This window comes from Papio anubis, unplaced genomic scaffold (genome assembly GCF_008728515.1).
Source record: "Papio anubis isolate 15944 unplaced genomic scaffold, Panubis1.0 scaffold1245, whole genome shotgun sequence".
NCBI lineage: Eukaryota > Metazoa > Chordata > Mammalia > Primates > Cercopithecidae > Papio > Papio anubis.
Window position 1 is genome coordinate 11,967 of NW_022161187.1, and position 9,449 is coordinate 21,415.

The window sequence follows — 9,449 nt, forward strand, 5'->3', positions numbered from 1 at the left end:
TGAAACCCCATGTCTACCAAAAATACAAAAAAAAAAAAAAAATTAGCTGGACATGGTGGTGGGCCCTTGTAATCCTAGTTATCCAGAAGGCTGAAGCAGGGGAATCACTTGAATCTGGGAAGCAGAGGTTGCGGTGAGTCTAGATTGTACCATTGCACTCTAGTCTGGGCAATAGAGTGAGACCCCATCTTAAAAAAAATAGATGGGTGCAGCACACCAACATGGCACAAGTATACATATGTAACAAACCTGCACGTTATGCACATGTACCCTAGAACTTAAAGTATAATTATAATAATAAAAAAGAAAAAATCCCTAAAAAAAATAAAATAAAAAATAAATAAATAAATAAAGTGATTCCCAAAGGGTGCTGTTTTTCTCAAACTTAGTTGGAATGTCAACATGATTTAAGTGTACAGACTTCTTGAAGCAAATTTCATTTATATTTCTTTTTAATTCAGAGTATAAGTTTGAACTAAACCATACATTTCACTTCTCTGTGTTTTTGTTGCTGTTGTTGTTGTTGTTGTTTTCTTTTGTTTTTTTGAGACAGGGTCTTGCTCTTTTGCCCAGGCTGGATTGTTAGTGGTGCTATCTTGGCTCACTGCAGCCTCTGCCTCCCAGGTTCACGTGATCCTACCATCCCAGCCTCTTCAGTAACTGGGACTACAGGTGTGCTCCAACATACCCAGCTAATTTTTTTTATTTTCTGTATAGATGGGGTTTCACCATCTTGCCCAGGTTGGTCTCCAACTGCTGGGCTAAGCAGCCTGACTATGTTGGTCTCTCAGAGTGCTGAGATTACAGGCATGAGCCACCACACCTGCCCCATTCACTGCATTTTTAGACCCCATTTATTCTCGGGCAGAATTGAGGTAAATGCTTCATTACCATTAATTTTAAGATATTAAAATTAATATAAATATATAAATACACAATATATAAATATATAAATACCAAATTGAATACCATTGTACTCTAATATCCAAGTGACGTTTAAAAGAATCTAATAAAATGTATTTTTTCCTTCTCTATTGTCTTATAAGAAAATGTAAAGAGTGAAGACAAATATCAAAAATCCAAGGAGAATGGTACAAGTGTATGATAAAATCCATGTAGTGATGAAGAATGGTGTTAAATAATATATAAAAATCATGATTTAAGAATGTTTGAAGGTGATGAATGTTTGATTTTAGTAGTATAAATGTGTTTCAGTTCAAATGATGTATAAAGTTTTATGAATGTGAGTATCTGCTTTTGAAAATTGCTTGTAATTCCTAGCCTTCAAATTATTAAACACTCCTTGAGTGAAATAATTTTGCGTTGCAAACTGTTTCAGGAAGAACTTTGTTATACTTTTTTTTTTTTTTTTTTTTCCCAAAAGCGTTGTTTTTATTTATATAGAGTCCTAACCACTTCAGTGGCAGGAGGAATGGGAGAGGTTCCTTTTTCAATCCAGGGACCTCCATCATGTTGGTTTGTTGTTACCAAACACACAGGTAAGTGGCATCACGGATCTGGTAAACTAACGACAATGTTTAGTCTCTCTCTGCTAGAGCAACAAGGTGAGCATCAATCTCTGCTTCTGTAAGAATCCTGAATTTAGGATTTTCAACTGTCACTACTCCAACTTCTATTTCTGAAGGTTTGAAATCAATTGATAGAACAGTAGACAGGCATGTAATTGCAGTTTCCACTGTCTGTTCAAATGTCCAGTCAAATTTCTTCTTCACTTTTTTTTCAAGGAAGCTGGTTGACTCAGTTTGTTTAACTCCTGCTGCAGTGGCTTTAAACCCACAGTAGTAACCTGCGGGATCACACTTATATACCTGAGGGCCTTGCTCTTCATCTATACCAATTAAAATCATACAACAACCAAGAGGCCTCATTTCAGCATTCTGTGTGTAGACCTGAGAAATGTCGGCAATTCTTTTACACAGCATGTCCACAGGAATCTCATAGCCATACTTGTATTTCCAGTTAGCTGCCTCATAGCGTGCCCTCTGTACCTGGGATCTGCTGTCAGCTGTCATTCCGGTCATCACACAACCAATGTTTTCAGTTATCTTGAATAAGTGAGTCACTGTGCTGGAATCCAATAATTTGTCCTATTTGGTAGAGCCGACCCTCGGGTGAAAAAATAGTAATGTGGCGGTCAAAACCGGCGCTGGAACCACGGGACATCTTGGTAGAAGCACTACTTCAAACACAATCCGAACTTTGTTATACTTTTAACTCCAACAAAGTTTGTAAGTTTAATTGACTGTAGTATTTAATTACCAAATTTCTTTTATTGAAATGCATAGACATTTTTAATTTTATATATAGAATTATTAGGTTTTAAAATTTTTAGTTCATCTGTCAAAATTTCAGTCAAAATCATAAAATAGCATGATGCTTAATTTTTGCAAGTTTTTGGAAACAATTTTTTTTTCCTCATCACCAAAAAATCCCATTTGATCAGTCTCTAAAAGCATTCATTAAAAATTCAGTTTAGACTGGGCGCGGTGTGTCATGCCTGTAATCCCAGCATTTTGGGAGGCCGAGGTGGGTGGATCACCTGAGGCTAGGAGTTCAAGACCAACCTCGTCAACATGGTGAAACCACATCTCTTCTGAAAATATAAAAATTAGCTGGGCATGGTGGTGGGTGCCTGTAATCCCAGCTACTTGGGAGACTGAGGCAGGAGAATCACTTGGTGGGAGGCCGGAGGCTGTCACCCAAGATCATGCAACTCTACTCCAACCTGGGCAACAAGAGTGAAACTCCATCTCAAAAAAAAAAAAATTCAGTTTATCCAAAAGACAGTATATCAGAAAGAAGCAATAGAGAACTAGTATTGTTCTTGTGTGTATTAGACTTTACACATAATATTAGTTGTCCTGATGTCAATGTTGCTGCTTTCAATTAATTTTCTACTTTCCCCAGAATAACATCACAAATTGCTTTTTTTTTAATTTTGAGGTTTTAAAAACGCAGTGAATATCAAATGTACAGTTTAGTACCAAGCCAGTGGAATATCAGTATGATCTTGTAGTTAAAGTACTTTAATTAAAGATAATTTTAAAAATTAACCTTCCAGAATTTTAGGTGGATACATGAGGCGACTTTACTGTAGAGTAAAACGGTGGAAATGAGAGGAGTTCTCAACAGAGGGTGAATTTATCCCTTAGAGAGGACATTTGGCAGTGTTTAGTGAGAGTTTTTGAAATTGTCACAATTGGGTGGAGTTGCTGCTGGCAGCCCCTGGTTAGTGAGGCCAAAGATATCGCCTAAGCTTGCCATCCTTTGTTGCAGAACAGTCCCCACAACAAGAGTTATCAGTCAAAAATAATAGTGTCCAGTTTCAGAAACCCTGCTCTAAAGTGTAAGGTTAAATGACATTTTGTCTTCCAGTTTACCAGTGAAAATTTAATGAATCCATAAGAGATTATTAGGATTTTTTTGTATTTACAAAATAACTTTTATGGAATGTTTCACTGTCATATAAATATAGTTGTATTGGAGTTTTGTTTTGTTTTGAACCAGAGTCTCGCTCTGTTGCCCAGGTTGAGTGCAATGTCTTGGTCTCAGCTCCTGCAACCTCACTCCTGGAGTTCGTAATTCCCTGCCTTATCCTCCCAGTGGCTGGAGTGCAGGCATCTGCCACCATGTCCCAGCTAATTTTTCTATTAATGGGATGAGGTTTACCACCAGGTTAGTCAGGCGGAAATAGGCTCGGGTGCTCCGCCCACCTTGGTCTCCCAAAGTGCTGGGATTATAGGTATGAGCCACTGTGCCCAGCCTAGAGTTTATTTTATTTCATTTTTGTTTTATTTTATTTTGTTAGAATAATGGCTAGGGGTTTCCAAATAGATTAATATGAAAATGGAAAGTGCCATTTATATGTAGACTAAGGCTAAACAGGAGATTCACATGGTGTTACTAGAAAACGGATTACAATACCTCAAATTCTTTTAGACCAATTTTTTGTCTTAAGTTGCCTGTTTGTGGTCATAATGTTTGTTGACCTTCTCCAAACCAGATCAGATTCATTCATAATTATTATATAATTATGATATAAATATTTCTTAATCTTTAAGGTGAGATGAAACAGTTGCTGAAAAAAAAAATTTTTTTTTCTTTCTTTCTTTCTTTTTGTTTTTGAGAGCAGAGTCTCACTCTTGTTCCCAGGCTAGAGTGCAGTGGTGCCATCTAGGCTCACTACAACTTTTACCTCCCGTTCAAACACTTGGTGCCTCAGCCTCCTGAGTTGAGATTACAGGCATGCACCACTGCACCCAGCTAAGTTTTTGTACTTTTAGTGGAGATGGGTTTTGGCCATGCTGGCTGTACGGGTCTTGAACTCCTAGCCTCAAGTGGTCCACCCACCATAACCTCCCAAAATGCTGGGATTACAGGCATGAGCCACCGTGCCTGGCCCACAAAGTGTTTTTTTTTTTTCAAGGAATGGACCTTTGAAGATAAACTTTTAACTAAAAAGACAGTAACTAGTAAAGACAGTATGACAGAGTTCCTTGAAAAGAGCATATATTGTTAATAAGAAACATTATATAAAGTATGTCAGAGGCTTTTGTTTTCTTCAGATAAATTTAAATCAAAACAAAACTGGGATGACAGAGAAAAAGACTAACCTTCAATCACATTGAAAGCTATTTAGGGGTAAATTTTATAAAAATAATATCTTGAAGCAGAAATTGAGATGACTACGAAAGCAAGTTGCACACAGAAAATTGATTTTGGCCGTACAGGATCACACTTGTAATCCCAGCACTTTTGGGAGGTCATGAGGGTGGATCACCTGAGGTCAGGGAGTTCGGGACCAGCCTGGCCCACATGGTGAAACACCACCTCTACTAAAAAAATACAAAAAAATTAGCCAGGTGTGGTGGCAGACACCTGTAATCCTAGCCACTTGAGTGGCTGAGGCAGGAGAATTGCTTGAACCCAGGAGGCAGAGGTGGAAGTGAGCCAAGATCACACCATAGCACTCCAGCCTGGGCAACAAGAGCGAAACCCCATCTCAAAAAAAAAAAATGATTTTAGAGAAAAATGAGGGCAAAGCAACACCTGTTATTGCCTTTCCTAATTTGGGTATTTATTCAGAATTTTAAAAACAGGGTTTTTTTATATTCTTTCACCTGACATTAGACCAAAACAAAATTTCTTCACATCAAACTAGGTCTGTGATAACATCTACTTTTCCCTACCCTTTTTATGTTCTGATGACTATTTTATGTTTCCACTCTGTGGTTTAGTCACTGTAGTAGGCCAATGCAGGAAATATAAGAATATAGTATTTCTTATAGAACTAAGCCTGAATCTACTAAGACACATGATGGCTCACGCTCGGTAATTCCTACACTTTGGTTTGGGAGGCCAAGATGAGTGAATCATCTGAGGTCAGGAGTTTGAGACCAGCCTGGCCAACATGGCAAAACCCTATCTACCAAACACAAAAGTAGTTGGGTGGTAGTGGTTTCCTGTAATCCCAGCTACTTGGGAGGCTGAGGCAGGAGAATCGGGCTTGAACCCAGGGAGGTGGGGTTGCAGTGAGCCAAGATCGTACACTCCAGACTGGGCAGGACAGGACTGTGACTCCATCCCCAAACCCGGCCAAAAAAAAAAAAAAAAAAAGAAAGAAGCTGAACTTAGAAAATTTTTCTAAAAGGAACACTGGAAAATTTAAATTAACAAGAGGCTACAGTGATACTTTAGGCTTTACATATTTATGCTCTTCTACTCTTCAAAATTTTCCTAATGTTCAACACACATCAATATGTGTACATTCCTAACCTCTGCCTCTTTGTGTAACTGCTTGGAATTAGAAATGACTTTCATTGACTTAGGAAGCAGTTCCTATTAACAGCTTAATTATAGACTCCTACTATTGAGACAGAGTTCTATACCCCAGGCTGGAGTGCAGTGAGCAGTCTCAGCTCACTGTAACCTTTGTCTCCTTAGGCTCAGGTGATCTCAGACTGAAGCTCCTCCTCCTGAAGCAGCTGGGACTACAGGATTGGCTCACTACGGGACCTTTCGGTTAATTTTTATAGTTTTTGTTGAGATGAGCTGAGCCACCATGTTGCCCAGGCCAGTCTCTCAACTCCTGAGCTCGCCATCTGCCTGCCCCAGCCTCCCAAAGTGCTGTGGGATTACAGGTGGGAGCCACTGCCCCTGGCCAACTTCTGCATTATCTACTTTGATTTTAACAGTTCTAAAACCTAATCATAAGGTCTATAGTTTGACTGAATATAGGCTTACAGATGAAGAAAAGAAGCATCTTAATCCTGCTGTAAATTCCAGGATTTTGCCCTGAAGTGGCAAAGGAATGTAGTCCAACTGGAAGAGAGAACTGTGGCGTCCATTTCTTTTTCAGTTAATCCGGATGATGAACCACCATCGCAAGGGACGCTGAACTCCTTGGTACAAATAATCACATCATGTTTTGTTGTTCATAAACGTAATTTCAAAATCTAGTACCAGGCTATAAAGCCAGGTTTCAAGAAGCAAAAGATCAGGCCTAATCCTGAAAATATCTACCCAATGCAAAACCACATTAAATAAAAGTTTTGAAGATAATCCAAAGAATGTTACAAGATGTGTATCTTTATGAATGTTTGAATATATATATATATATATATATTTGGGCTGGGCACAGTGGCTCATGCCTGTAATCCCATCACTTTGGGAGGCCAAGGCGTAGATCACTCCATGAGGTCAGAGTTCCAGACCAGCCTGACCAACATGGAGAAACCCTGGTTCACTAAAATACAAAAAATAACCAGGCGTGGTGGTGTGCGTGGTGGTGCATGCCTGTAATCCCAGCTACTCGAGAGGCTGAGGCAGGAGAATCACTTGAACCCAGGAGGCAGAGGTTGCAGTGAGCTGAGATCACACTGACTCCAGCCTGGGCAACAAACTAATAATATTAATAAACCTTAATGTCTATCTGCAACATCGGTGAAAACACATGATCTTGGACATGGGCTCCAAAGACCATGGGACACCCCAAAAAGACTCAGCTGTCACACCTTCTGTACTTCAGTTGAGAAGTGCCTTGAAGCACAGTGTTAGCTGAAATGAAGGCATGGTGGTTTCACGCTTATAACCCCAGCACTTTGGGAGGTCAAAGTGGGTGTATCACGAGGTCAGGAATTTGAGACCGGCTTGGGCTGGAATATGGTGAAACCTCATCTCTACCAAAAATACAAAACTTAGTTGGGTGCTGTGGTAGCTTGTGCCTATAGTCCCAGCTATTCAGGAGGCTGAGGAAGAAGAATCATGAACCCAGGAAGCTAGAGGTTGCAGTGAGCAGATCATACCACTGCACCAGCCTGGGCAACAGACTGATGACAGTGTGAAACTTAGTCTCAAGAAAAGAAAGGCCAGGTGTGCTGGTCTGGTGCCTGTAAACCCAGGACTTGGGAGGCCAGGGCAGGTGGATCATGAAGTCAGGAGATCTAGACCATCCTGGCCAACATGGTGAAACCCTGCTCCCCTACTAAAAAGTTAAAAAATAAAAAATAGCTGGGTGTGGTGACACATGCCTGTAATCCCAGCTACTTAGGAGGCTGAGGCAGGGGAATCATTTGAACCAGGCAGGCGTAAGGCTGCAGTGATCCAAGATCGCATTCATTGCACTCAAGCAGCCTGCGACAGAGCAAGACTGTGTGTAAAAAAAAAGAAAAGAAAAGAAATTGTGTGTTTCCATAGGAGACCCTAAACTGTTGTGAACTGTGTGTTAAGAGAGAAAAAAATTGGGCTGAAGGACTGCTCACCCTCCCACAGATCAACTCCTACCTGTACACAGTTATGTCCACCTGTTTCCTGGATACCTGTACCTGATATTCACCATGGGCCTAGGAATCCACTTGGGGCCTGGAATCCTACAGGGGCCTAATGTTACCCTGCAGATTGGGTAGCCTCCTGGGGACCAGGTATCAACCTGGGGACTGTGGTTGACCTGTGGGCTGATGTCCACCTGGGGACTGGGTATTCACCTGGGGCCCTATGTGCACCTGCTGGGGCTTGTTCGTCCCCTCAGGATGAATTCCACCTCGAGTCTGTGTCCACCTGGGGACCCGAGTCTGCCTTAGATCTATGACCCACTAGGGCCTTGCATTCACTGGGGACTTGTATCCAGCTGTGTCCTGATGACCTACTGCATCCTGTTATTCACCTAAGGTCTGGTGCCCACCTGGGGCCTGGTGATCACCTGGGAGCTTGATATCAACCTGGGGCCTGGGTGTCCATTTAAAGCCTGATGTGTGCCTAGGGCCTGAATGTCCACCTGGGGACTGGATGTCCACCTTGGGTCTGATGTCCACCTGAAGTTGGGTATCTCCCTAAGGCATGGTGTCTACCTGTGGCCTGATGTCCACATGAGTCTGGGTTTCAGCTGGGTCCTGCTGTACATCTGGGACCTTGGTGTCCATCTGAGGCCTGATGTCTACCTGGTGACTGTCATCCTCTTGAGGCCTGATGTCCACCTGGAAATGGTTTATGCATGGAAATGGTTATGTCCACCTGGGGCTGGATGTCGCCCAGGGGCTAGACGTCCACCTGTGGTCCCGTGTTCACCTAGGGCCTAATGCCCACCTGGGGCATGGTGTTCACCTGGGACTGGGGTGTTTACATAGGGCCTGATGTCCCGCTGGTGCTTAGATACCCACCGGGGGCCTTGTGTTAACCTGGGGCCTGGTATCCAGCTGGGTCCTAATGACCACCTGGGTTGAATTATTCACCTAGAGTGTGGTGTTCACTTAGGGTTGAGTGTCAGCCTTGGACCTGGTGTCCACCTGGGACTTGGGTATCAAACCAGGAGTTGGTATCCAGTTGAGACATCAACTGGTATCCACCTGGAGTCCAGTGCATACCTGGGGCCTGCTGTACACATGGGGCCTGGCCATCTACCTAGGACCTGATGTTCAGATAAGGGCTGGAGTTCTCCTGGCCTGGTGTCCACATGGAGCCTGGATGTACACCTGGAGCCTGATGCCCCATGTGGATACCTGTGCCCCAGTGGTCATCAGATCCTAGGAAACTTTCAGGCCGCAGGTGCACATAAAGCTCCAAGTAGCCACGTAGGCCACAGGTTGATTCACAGGATCCAGGTGGACACTTGGTGCAAGATGAACACCACGCCCCAGGTGAACACCAAGCCCCAGGTGTCTACCTAGTTTTCAAGCAGACACCAGGCACTAGATTGACACACAGGTACCAGGTGGATATCAGGCCCCAGGTGGTTGGGTTACATATACCATAGGTGGCCATCAGGTCCCAGGTTTATATCGGCTCCCCAGTTGAAAATCAGGATCCAGGTGGATACCCATGTCCTAAGTGAACACCAGGTTCCAAATGAACATCAGATTCCAAATGAACACACAGGCCCCAGTTCAGTACCAGCCTCAGGTAGACATCAGGACCCCAGGCCCAATGTGCATGCC

At 42.5% G+C, this 9,449-nt stretch overlaps 1 pseudogene across 1 annotated transcript; it reads right to left on the reverse strand.

Moving 5' to 3' along the window:
* Positions 1–1,373: 1,373 nt before the first annotated feature.
* LOC116272548 lies at positions 1,374–2,199 on the reverse strand (annotated as a pseudogene). The gene has a single exon (XR_004181207.1). The product of XR_004181207.1 is annotated as a proteasome subunit alpha type-6 pseudogene (transcript).
* Positions 2,200–9,449: the final 7,250 nt, after the last annotated feature.